Consider the following 11,903-nt stretch of genomic DNA (forward strand, 5'->3'; position numbering starts at 1 on the left):
TGCAAGCGCAAGCGTAGTGTACACACTTGTTGGTTTTAATTTGATTTCCTTATTTTTCTGCCTTTCAGCTGGCAGCGGTTGGGGCGAGCGCCAGCCTGCGCCCAGAGGGACTGGGCTGCACCCGCAAGACCAGGGAGGGGGCAAGTAATGAGTACGTTGACAGAAGTGAACCGCATGCAACTGAGTGCCGTTTGTCTTTTTGCACGAGTCCAACACCGGCCGGAGCAGACCCGGACCTTGGCCCGTGACGAGCGGCCCACACGAGACTGATGGGTGCAGATGCAGCCAGCGCTTCAGGGGAGTATGACTTTGTTTTTTCTTTTGTGCTTTCCCTACTCCTGTCTGTTTGAATAGGGTAACTAGTAGCACGCACGAGCATTTGGGTTGTTGTGACCCTGTAGATACGAATCGGCAAAGTAGACACCCCCTCCCTCCCTCCCTCCCACCCCTCTCTCTCTAGCTCTCTTTCTCCAATGTGCCCGGCAGTACCTGCATGGCCTGGTGCGCTCAGGGTGGAACGTGGCTATACCTTGCCCTTTGTGGAATAACAGGGTATAATGTCTGCCTGCCTGGGTCCCAGTGTCGTCGACGGTGTCGAGGACGAGGAGATTCTCCGTGACGCTCTCCGTGACGTCACGTTTTCCTTTTTTTTCCCTCTCGGGGCCAAGCCAGCTCTCCTCAGGGGGAACTGGCCGGTTGCGCTTAAGTGCGCACCAAAGCCTCTTATCTCCCCTCGCTGTCTCCCTCCCTTCCTTCCTCCCTCCCTCCCTTTTTGTACGGGGTTAAACATTTCATAACCCGGATCGCTCCAATGCGGGAGGGCCATATGAGACATGCCCGTGCGCGCTGCTAGTTACCTGATTGAAACTTACCTTAGTCAAGGTCGCTTTTGGAAATTTTCCTCTTGCCAAAACCACCACAATGTCTGCCTTTCAGGATTGCCGAGGTAGCGGATGGGACGAGTGCCTGCACAGAGACGGACCGGAGCGCAAGACCAGAGTGTAATAATGATAAACTTTATTTGTATAGCACCTTTCATACAAGAAATGCAGCTCAAAGCGCTTTACAACAATTAAGGAAATTATAAGCATTGAATGCTTCACATAGGAACAGACAGAAAAAGAACATGAACACGTTAAAACAAAAACATGAATCTATGCGTACACAATCAATAAAGTGAGCTTAAAATACGAGCAAGGTTTAATAGATAGGTCATGAGTATGTCCACAGAAATGAACCGCATGCAACTGAATGCCGTTGTTCTTTTTGCAGTTGCGCGAGGCGGAGGATGAGTCCAAACGTCAAATACCGGCCGGGAGGGGAACCCAACCATCGGCCGACACGAGGCGGACGGGTGCGGATGCGGCGAGGGCAAAGCGCCCAGCCAGCATTTGCGTATGACTTTGTTGAGTATGACTTTGTTTTTCCTTTTGTGCTTTCTTTCTTTCCCTCCCTCCACTTTTTCACTGGGTGTGCACACTGGCCGTCTGCATGAGGCCTCTCTCTCTCAGCGCTGCGTCATTTTGCAATATTCTTTTATTGTTAGTGTTTTTTAAATACATGAAGTGAACTGTTTGTACTGTATTTGTGTGTGCGTGTACCTCTGAACCTGAATTAAACTGTGAACTGAATTCAAGTGGTCCATTTTAAACATTGGCATGGGCAGTCTATCGTGCATACAAACTGGAATCATTTGAGACATTCTCAATGACAAGACATTTGTAAAGTTAGTCTCAAACCAAAGTGTCTTGTTAAATATACAGTGTCAGGCTTTTAGTTTTTTTTAACTACACAAAGAAAAGCTGCATGCATTCTAAATTGTTGACAAAAGCCAAGTAGCCAGACACCCATAGAGGCAAACAAGCCTCCAAACGGTGTCTGTTGCGATCAATAAGTCATCTTTGGCAACCCTGCTTTAAAATGGCCACCGAACTCAGAATCTTGCAGAATGTTGCTACATTTTTCTGTATGAGTAAAAGCTGATATTTTAATCTAGTCAGAGCCATTTTTTGGTTGGTTTTGAATCGTCATGCATCATGTGGTCGTTCTTGTGACTCAAATCAAGTGTTTTCTTCCTGTTGGTCTTGTAAATAAAGTCAACTTTGGTGTCAGTCATCATTCGCGATGAGCCTCAATTGAAGCTGCATCTCTTGAATGTGAAACTTCTTGCATGTTTTGTTGCAGGTCTTGGCGTCCGACTACAAAGAAGGCTGTTCCTGTACAGTCCAGGTTGTTGCTGAGGTCAAATGAGTTTATAAACATAATGTGTAACTTCCAGGACCTTAGCGTTCAATTCAAAGCACAGTTGCTTAACTACACGGCCAGCCTCTGTACATGTACTGGGTGGTACCACCCAGTTCAAAGTAAAGGCCAGAGTGGTCGTCTTAATACCAGCATCCTCATGAAATTGACCATATCAGACAGGCTAGATGAATTCCAAGTGCTACCACCGGGTGGCAGCATATTTGCCTCAAGCTGTCTGATGCTGGGTCAATGCGATGCATCTTTCGTTGTTTTGCCCAAAGCAACCTAATAAACAATATTTGCCTCAACCTGTCTGACGCTCCATTGAACTGTATGCAATCATTTTTAACTTGAAACAACTACATTATAAATGATAGGCGCCCCAATTAGACAGCTGGGTCAGCGTGACCCGTCTTTTGCGGTTTGTTTTGCCCAAAGCAACCTAACAAATAAGCATAGGTACTGTCGCTATCTCGTCAATGTGCATGTCTCTAAAATGTACAAAGCAAATTCATTTGCATAATAAACTTCCAAACCACATGGTAAAAATATTCATGTGATGCAGAAAGTCGTCTTCTGTAGCTTGTTAAGATTTGCCAATTTGAGCAATGCCGTATCTGAACCCGAGGCTGGGGGTTGCCCGTCCATGTGCCTAATCGCTCGGCCATTGATACATCAGCGCTGCTTCTTTCTAGGTCTCCTCATGTCCTCAGCACTGCAAACCTTTGTGCCGGTACACCATATGAAGTAAATGACGGAATGTTTTTTTTTACACCTCCCCTAATGTGTATCAAGCATACCAGATGGTGTTTTAGAACAGCCTAGAATAGTAAATTACAAAAGGTAAAAAAAAAAAAAAAAACTTGTAAAGTCCTAAAAAGTTATTAATTCATTTATTAATCGCTGTAAGTGGGAAGTACAGGTAAATGTCTATTCATAGCCATCGCTATGTAGCGAATGTCGCAGCGCGGCGTATGCAGTAGGGAGCGCAAGCGGCACGGAGCGCAGGCGGCATGGGCGGCGCAGGCGGCATGGACGGCGCAGGCGGCGCAGGCGGCGCAAGCAGCAAGGGTGGGGAAATCGAACCCTGGATCTCAGGTGTTCAAGCGCAGCGACGGAGCCACTCGCCAAGCGTGGCGAGCTCGGCAGTCACCCCGCTTTCACTTCGAGTCATTCTTATACGTTCAGTATTGCGCTCCGCGCGCGCTGGGTAAGTACAAAAGGGAAGAGACCGCCGCCGGCTGTCAGGTCACACTGGCCGACCCGTTAGTGACACGGCCTCTTGCCCCGTATAGTCCTGGTTCGATCCCAGGGGTGAGCACATTCACCGGGCCACTTTTGTAGGTGTCTGGATACATGCATATAGATTGCGTATCCAAGTATTTATTTATGTGTAAACGCCCAGTGTGGCCCCGCCCGGAAGTGGGCGGAGCGACGCAGCTGGCCCCGCCCCCATCGAAATGGCCCCGCCCCTGGCCCCGCCCCCTGCCCTACTAAATGACAGTAGGGCAGGGGGCGGGGCGAAGCCCCGCCCCCTGCCCTACTAAATGACAGTAGGGCAGGGGGCGGGGCGAAGCCCCGCCCCCTGCCCTACTAAATGACAGTAGGGTAGGGGGCGGGGCGAAGCCCCGCCCCCTGCCCTACTAAATGACAGTAGGGCAGGGGGCGGGGCGAAGCCCCGCCCCCTGCCCTACTAAATGACAGTAGGGCAGGGGGCGGGGCGAAGCCCCGCCCCCTGCCCCATCAAAAGACAATTAAAAGTGTATTGAAAGACAGTAGGGTAGGGGGCGGGGCGAAGCCCCGCCCCCTACCCTACTGTCTTTCAATACACTATTAAAAGACAGTAGGGTAGGGGGCGGGGCTTCGCCCCGCCCCCTACCCTACTGTCTTTTGATAGTCTTCAATTCAATTTCAATACACTATTAAAAGACAGTAGGGTAGGGGGCGGGGCTTCGCCCCGCCCCCTACCCTACTGTCTTTTAATAGTGTATTGAAAGACAGTAGGGTAGGGGGCGGGGCTTCGCCCCGCCCCCTACCCTACTGTCTTTCAATACACTTTTAATTGTCTTTTGATGGGGCAGGGGGCGGGGCTTCGCCCCGCCCCCTGCCCTACTGTCATTTAGTAGGGCAGGGGGCGGGGCTTCGCCCCGCCCCCTACCCTACTGTCATTTAGTAGGGCTGGGGGCGGGGCGAAGCCCCGCCCCCTGCCCTACTGTCATTTAGTAGGGCAGGGGGCGGGGCTTCGCCCCGCCCCCTACCCTACTGTCATTTAGTAGGGCTGGGGGCGGGGCTTCGCCCCGCCCCCTGCCCTACTGTCATTTAGTAGGGCAGGGGGCGGGGCCAGGGGCGGGGCCATTTCGATGGGGGCGGGGCCAGCTGCATCGCTCCGCCCACTTCCGGGCGGGGCCACACTGGGCGTTTACACATAAATAAATACTTGGATACGCAATCTATATGCATGTATCCAGACACCTACAAAAGTGGCCCGGTGAATGTGCTCACCCCTGGGATCGAACCAGGACTGTACGGGGCAAGAGGCCGTGTCACTAACCGGTCGGCCAGTGTGACCTGACAGACGGCGGCGGTCTCTTCCCTTTTGTACTTACCCAGCGCGCGCGGAGCGCAATACTGAACGTATAAGAATGACTCGAAGTGAAAGCGGGGTGACTGCCGAGCTCGCCACGCTTGGCGAGTGGCTCCGTCGCTGCGCTTGAACACCTGAGATCCAGGGTTCGATTCCCCACCCTTGCTGCCTGCGCCGCCTGCGCCGCCCATGCCGCCTGCGCCGCCTGCGCCGCCCATGCCGCCTGCGCCGCCCATGCCGCCTGCGCCGCCCATGCCGCCTGCGCTCCGTGCCGCTTGCGCTCCCTACTGCATACGCCGCGCTGCGACATTCGCTACATAGCGATGGCTATGAATAGACATTTACCTGTACTTCCCACTTACAGCGATTAATAAATGAATTAATAACTTTTTAGGACTTTACAAGTTTTTTTTTTTTTTTTTACCTTTTGTAATTTACTATTCTAGGCTGTTCTAAAACACCATCTGGTATGCTTGATACACATTAGGGGAGGTGTAAAAAAAAACATTCCGTCATTTACTTCATATGGTGTACCGGCACAAAGGTTTGCAGTGCTGAGGACATGAGGAGACCTAGAAAGAAGCAGCGCTGATGTATCAATGGCCGAGCGATTAGGCACATGGACGGGCAACCCCCAGCCTCGGGTTCAGATACGGCATTGCTCAAATTGGCAAATCTTAACAAGCTACAGAAGACGACTTTCTGCATCACATGAATATTTTTACCATGTGGTTTGGAAGTTTATTATGCAAATGAATTTGCTTTGTACATTTTAGAGACATGCACATTGACGAGATAGCGACAGTACCTATGCTTATTTGTTAGGTTGCTTTGGGCAAAACAAACCGCAAAAGACGGGTCACGCTGACCCAGCTGTCTAATTGGGGCGCCTATCATTTATAATGTAGTTGTTTCAAGTTAAAAATGATTGCATACAGTTCAATGGAGCGTCAGACAGGTTGAGGCAAATATTGTTTATTAGGTTGCTTTGGGCAAAACAACGAAAGATGCATCGCATTGACCCAGCATCAGACAGCTTGAGGCAAATATGCTGCCACCCGGTGGTAGCACTTGGAATTCATCTAGCCTGTCTGATATGGTCAATTTCATGAGGATGCTGGTATTAAGACGACCACTCTGGCCTTTACTTTGAACTGGGTGGTACCACCCAGTACATGTACAGAGGCTGGCCGTGTAGTTAAGCAACTGTGCTTTGAATTGAACGCTAAGGTCCTGGAAGTTACACATTATGTTTATAAACTCATTTGACCTCAGCAACAACCTGGACTGTACAGGAACAGCCTTCTTTGTAGTCGGACGCCAAGACCTGCAACAAAACATGCAAGAAGTTTCACATTCAAGAGATGCAGCTTCAATTGAGGCTCATCGCGAATGATGACTGACACCAAAGTTGACTTTATTTACAAGACCAACAGGAAGAAAACACTTGATTTGAGTCACAAGAACGACCACATGATGCATGACGATTCAAAACCAACCAAAAAATGGCTCTGACTAGATTAAAATATCAGCTTTTACTCATACAGAAAAATGTAGCAACATTCTGCAAGATTCTGAGTTCGGTGGCCATTTTAAAGCAGGGTTGCCAAAGATGACTTATTGATCGCAACAGACACCGTTTGGAGGCTTGTTTGCCTCTATGGGTGTCTGGCTACTTGGCTTTTGTCAACAATTTAGAATGCATGCAGCTTTTCTTTGTGTAGTTAAAAAAAACTAAAAGCCTGACACTGTATATTTAACAAGACACTTTGGTTTGAGACTAACTTTACAAATGTCTTGTCATTGAGAATGTCTCAAATGATTCCAGTTTGTATGCACGATAGACTGCCCATGCCAATGTTTAAAATGGACCACTTGAATTCAGTTCACAGTTTAATTCAGGTTCAGAGGTACACGCACACACAAATACAGTACAAACAGTTCACTTCATGTATTTAAAAAACACTAACAATAAAAGAATATTGCAAAATGACGCAGCGCTGAGAGAGAGAGGCCTCATGCAGACGGCCAGTGTGCACACCCAGTGAAAAAGTGGAGGGAGGGAAAGAAAGAAAGCACAAAAGGAAAAACAAAGTCATACTCAACAAAGTCATACGCAAATGCTGGCTGGGCGCTTTGCCCTCGCCGCATCCGCACCCGTCCGCCTCGTGTCGGCCGATGGTTGGGTTCCCCTCCCGGCCGGTATTTGACGTTTGGACTCATCCTCCGCCTCGCGCAACTGCAAAAAGAACAACGGCATTCAGTTGCATGCGGTTCATTTCTGTGGACATACTCATGACCTATCTATTAAACCTTGCTCGTATTTTAAGCTCACTTTATTGATTGTGTACGCATAGATTCATGTTTTTGTTTTAACGTGTTCATGTTCTTTTTCTGTCTGTTCCTATGTGAAGCATTCAATGCTTATAATTTCCTTAATTGTTGTAAAGCGCTTTGAGCTGCATTTCTTGTATGAAAGGTGCTATACAAATAAAGTTTATCATTATTACACTCTGGTCTTGCGCTCCGGTCCGTCTCTGTGCAGGCACTCGTCCCATCCGCTACCTCGGCAATCCTGAAAGGCAGACATTGTGGTGGTTTTGGCAAGAGGAAAATTTCCAAAAGCGACCTTGACTAAGGTAAGTTTCAATCAGGTAACTAGCAGCGCGCACGGGCATGTCTCATATGGCCCTCCCGCATTGGAGCGATCCGGGTTATGAAATGTTTAACCCCGTACAAAAAGGGAGGGAGGGAGGAAGGAAGGGAGGGAGACAGCGAGGGGAGATAAGAGGCTTTGGTGCGCACTTAAGCGCAACCGGCCAGTTCCCCCTGAGGAGAGCTGGCTTGGCCCCGAGAGGGAAAAAAAAGGAAAACGTGACGTCACGGAGAGCGTCACGGAGAATCTCCTCGTCCTCGACACCGTCGACGACACTGGGACCCAGGCAGGCAGACATTATACCCTGTTATTCCACAAAGGGCAAGGTATAGCCACGTTCCACCCTGAGCGCACCAGGCCATGCAGGTACTGCCGGGCACATTGGAGAAAGAGAGCTAGAGAGAGAGGGGTGGGAGGGAGGGAGGGAGGGGGTGTCTACTTTGCCGATTCGTATCTACAGGGTCACAACAACCCAAATGCTCGTGCGTGCTACTAGTTACCCTATTCAAACAGACAGGAGTAGGGAAAGCACAAAAGAAAAAACAAAGTCATACTCCCCTGAAGCGCTGGCTGCATCTGCACCCATCAGTCTCGTGTGGGCCGCTCGTCACGGGCCAAGGTCCGGGTCTGCTCCGGCCGGTGTTGGACTCGTGCAAAAAGACAAACGGCACTCAGTTGCATGCGGTTCACTTCTGTCAACGTACTCATTACTTGCCCCCTCCCTGGTCTTGCGGGTGCAGCCCAGTCCCTCTGGGCGCAGGCTGGCGCTCGCCCCAACCGCTGCCAGCTGAAAGGCAGAAAAATAAGGAAATCAAATTAAAACCAACAAGTGTGTACACTACGCTTGCGCTTGCAGATTGGATTGCCATGTCACCGCCTCTGGCCAGCCTTGGCCAATCATGCATCAGGCTCCTCTTCAACACTTGGCGACTGCTTTCTTTGGGTGATTCCTTCCTTTGCAACCCGCTCACCAATCGCGGGTCTGCTGGCCTCCGTCCACCGGCTTTTCGTTTCATACATCGTCTCTTCCACCTTGCAAGACAAGCACAAAAGTCTCGCTTGCGCTTGCCGTCGCTTGCGCGTGCCGTCGCTTGCGCTTGCTTGTGCCGTCGCTTGCGCTGTCGCTTGCGCTGTCGCTTGCGCTTGCGCGGTCGCTTGCGCTTGCCATCGCTGCGCGGTCGCTTGCGCTTGCCGTCGCTTGCGCGGTTGCTTGCGCGGTTGCTTGCGCGGTTGCTTGCGCTTGCGCGGTCGCTTGCGCTTGCGGTCGCTTGCGGTCGCTTGCGCTTGCGGTCGCTTGCGCTTGCCGTCGCTTGCGCGTTTGGCACTCAATGAGGGCTGCACAACATTTTGGAAAGTCTATATGGCGGTAGTATTGGGCCAGACCACTGCATTGAGGCAAGTTGTGCAAAATTCTTGGATGGAGGTTAACTATTTGATCGCAATGAGATCAGTTAGATTAGTTAACTTTAACTTACATCAATGACTTATCGTCTTAACTCATTACAAATAGTTGGGCAAGAAAACATGTTTCATTTAAGACATGAAAAAAAAAAATCTTTGCTAAAGTGCATGTCAATAACCTAGACCACCATATGGCAGTTTTCCAATACACGTGCAGCCCTACACACGTCACCATTGGTGTCCAAATGGCAGCCTCGGGGCAACTTGATCAACACACCACACGAATGAACACAACACTGCTTTGTAGCACTAAATATCAATGGCAACATTTCGTGATTTTGAATTTGCTTCAGTATGCAGCCCTCAAGCAGACATTGGGACACCGCTGGTGTAATTTAAAAAAAAAAAAAAATCCATTTCACACGAAGCTGCGCAGGTTGACGCCTCCAGGGAAGCGGGTCTCCCTCAAAACTCTGCGACTTCAGAGCGATGCCACAGCGGTCCGTTCACCTCTGATCAGATCGTGTCACATCCCGGTCGCCATCTGCAGAAACAAATGTTAGAAACTCAAAGAGCACCCCAAGTTGTCGGTCACTTGCTTACTTGATCACAGCGGCTAGCTACTATTGGTGACCGCCGTCGGGTCTGATCGGGCCGTCGGGTCTGATCGGGCCGTGCGCCCCCCCCCCCCCCCCCCCCTTTTGCCTCCGGCCTGCAAATGGCAGAACATGCAATGAGTTGGGCGCTGCTCGCATCATTACGTCTTCCTCGTGGACCGGCTCGCCCAAACACCGCGCCCTACACCTAGAGAACAAAGGACACAGCTTAGATCAAGCACGACAGTGGTAGGTTAGAAAAAGACAAAATGTTACCGTCTCGCTCCAATGCTGTCCTCCACCTAGGGGATACAAAGAACGCAAGTACCACAGTGGTGGTAGGTTAGGGTTAGATGAAGTGCAACAGTGGCAGGTTAGAAAAAGACACAATGGTACAAGTCAAATTGCAAAATTGGACATTCGGGATCGGCTCGCTCCAACGCCGCCCTACACCGATGGGGGAGAACAAAGAACGCAGCAAGCACGACAGTGGCAGGTTAGAAAAAGACACAAAATGGTACAAGTCATATGGCAAGCTTGGACATTGGGCTCCGCGTCAAAGTTCAGTTTTGCCTCCATCCAAGTCACCACATCCTCCCCCAAGTGAGCCGTCAATGGCAACCAAGCACAAGACACCGCTGGATCCAGATAAGCCACAACCTCTTAAGCAAGACCAACTGTCAGACCCCCAAACACTGTCCACACCTGCAACCTTTCCGTCGTGCACCCATAACCAAAGGCAACCACACTGCCCCCTCCTGGGCACATGATCTGCACACGTCGACTTTTGCAGCGTGCTGCTTGATTCTTGACTTGATATGGCATTGCTCCTTTGGATATGGCATTGCTCCTTTGGATATGGCATTGCTCCTTTGGATATGGCATTGCTCCTTTGGATATGGCATTGCTCCTTTGGATATGGCATTGCTCCTTTGGATATGGCATTGCTCCTTTGGATATGGCATTGCTCCTTTGGATATGGCATTGCTCCTTTGGATATGGCATTGCTCCTTTGGATAGGCCATTGCTCCTTTGGATAGGCCATTGCTCCTTTGGATATGGCATTGCTCCTTTGGATAGGCCATTGCGCCTTTGGATAGGCCAGTGTGCCTTTTCATATGGAATTATACTTTTCCCATTCGGCTCCTCTTGCAGCCTACAATAACACACAGACAGTCATTAATTGTGTGCTGGGAAACTAAAACCCGACAACCATTGTGTGTTGGGAAGCTGAAACTTGACAAAAACAGGTTTTCATCTGATTTAGGAGTACTCTTCCTCAGTGTCCTCAGCATCACTGAAATAGCTCCTCAAGAGCCTCCTGCTTGCTTTGTATAGAAGGATGCTAGCTGGGCAGCCTTTTCTAGTGCTACAAAAGACAAACAGAAATTATTACAACAAAAATAGATATTTTAATTTAATACATACTGAGTTTAGCAGTTGAAAAAATATATAATCATTATATTGTAGTAAATTATGATAATTATTCAGGATTATAATTCATATTAATTTCATCATCAACCCACCTCACATTGGACAGATGATCCAGGTTGGCGGCGGCCAAAACGGGAGAAAATAACCCCCGCAAATGTTTGTTGCGTAACGGAACGAGAGCGGGCGGGCGCCATCTTTGAATGGATTTGCTCCGATTTGGACATGACGTAACATTCGTTACATTTATCAATCTGCATAACACGGAAATGGCACACGCATGATATAAAATAATAAAGTGTTTAGTTAAATAGAGTCAAACTAAAATTTCCTATAGTCAGACAAACACGCGCTTATCGCAGGCGTCATTTACGAACCTTCAACAAACAAACGAATGAAAAAATGGCCAGCATTAAAAAAAACAAAAAAAAAAACGGCGAAAGACATTTAAAATACCACCAAAACGCGCAACGACGCAACGCAAAGTCGATTGTGGCGTGCCGTGCCCAAACCTCAAGCACTCCCTAGACAGCGAAAATCCTGCAAGAAATAATAAATGGCATCGTAAGAAACTGCAAACATTTGCTCACGGGCTAAACTGCCTGCGGCCTACAATTTACCTCCAAGCCCACCGTCGCGGTGGACGTGACGTTGCCGAGTCACGAGAGTACGACAGTCCTGCGACAAACAACAAGAAAAAAAGGCTTGTGAGAAAAGGCAACAAAGCACACATTTTGGGGCCGATTTGAAAACTCTCCTTGCGGTCTCCAGTTAACTTCGACGCCTACAGTCGCCGTGTGAAAATCCTCCAACAAACATGGCGTCCGTCGTGAGAGACGGCAAGAAACGACAAACATTTGCTAGCATGCTAGCTTACCTGAGAAACCGTCCGCCGCCGCGCGATCAGTGGCACCTGCATATGATAACTCCTCTTGAGCACACCTGTCTTCAATTTACCAAAAGCCCTGACGTCACATCCCTCAATTCAAAT

The 11,903-nt window shown here is 49.3% G+C and overlaps 2 long non-coding RNA genes across 2 annotated transcripts; one reads left to right on the forward strand and one right to left on the reverse strand.

Moving 5' to 3' along the window:
* The first annotated feature begins 308 nt into the window (after positions 1 to 308).
* Positions 309 to 2,115, forward strand: LOC125991331 (uncharacterized). The gene is made up of 2 exons (XR_007489235.1): positions 309 to 1,001; positions 1,273 to 2,115. It is a non-coding gene; the product is annotated as an uncharacterized lncRNA (long non-coding RNA).
* A 4,109-nt stretch (positions 2,116 to 6,224) lies between these two features.
* Positions 6,225 to 8,031, reverse strand: LOC125991332 (uncharacterized). Its single transcript, XR_007489236.1, has 2 exons — positions 7,339 to 8,031; positions 6,225 to 7,067 (listed from the first exon to the last, which is right to left on the reverse strand). It is a non-coding gene; the product is annotated as an uncharacterized lncRNA (long non-coding RNA).
* Between the last annotated feature and the right edge of the window lie 3,872 nt (positions 8,032 to 11,903).

The sequence above is a fragment of the Syngnathus scovelli genome, chromosome 21 (genome assembly GCF_024217435.2).
Source record: "Syngnathus scovelli strain Florida chromosome 21, RoL_Ssco_1.2, whole genome shotgun sequence".
Lineage (NCBI taxonomy): Eukaryota > Metazoa > Chordata > Actinopteri > Syngnathiformes > Syngnathidae > Syngnathus > Syngnathus scovelli.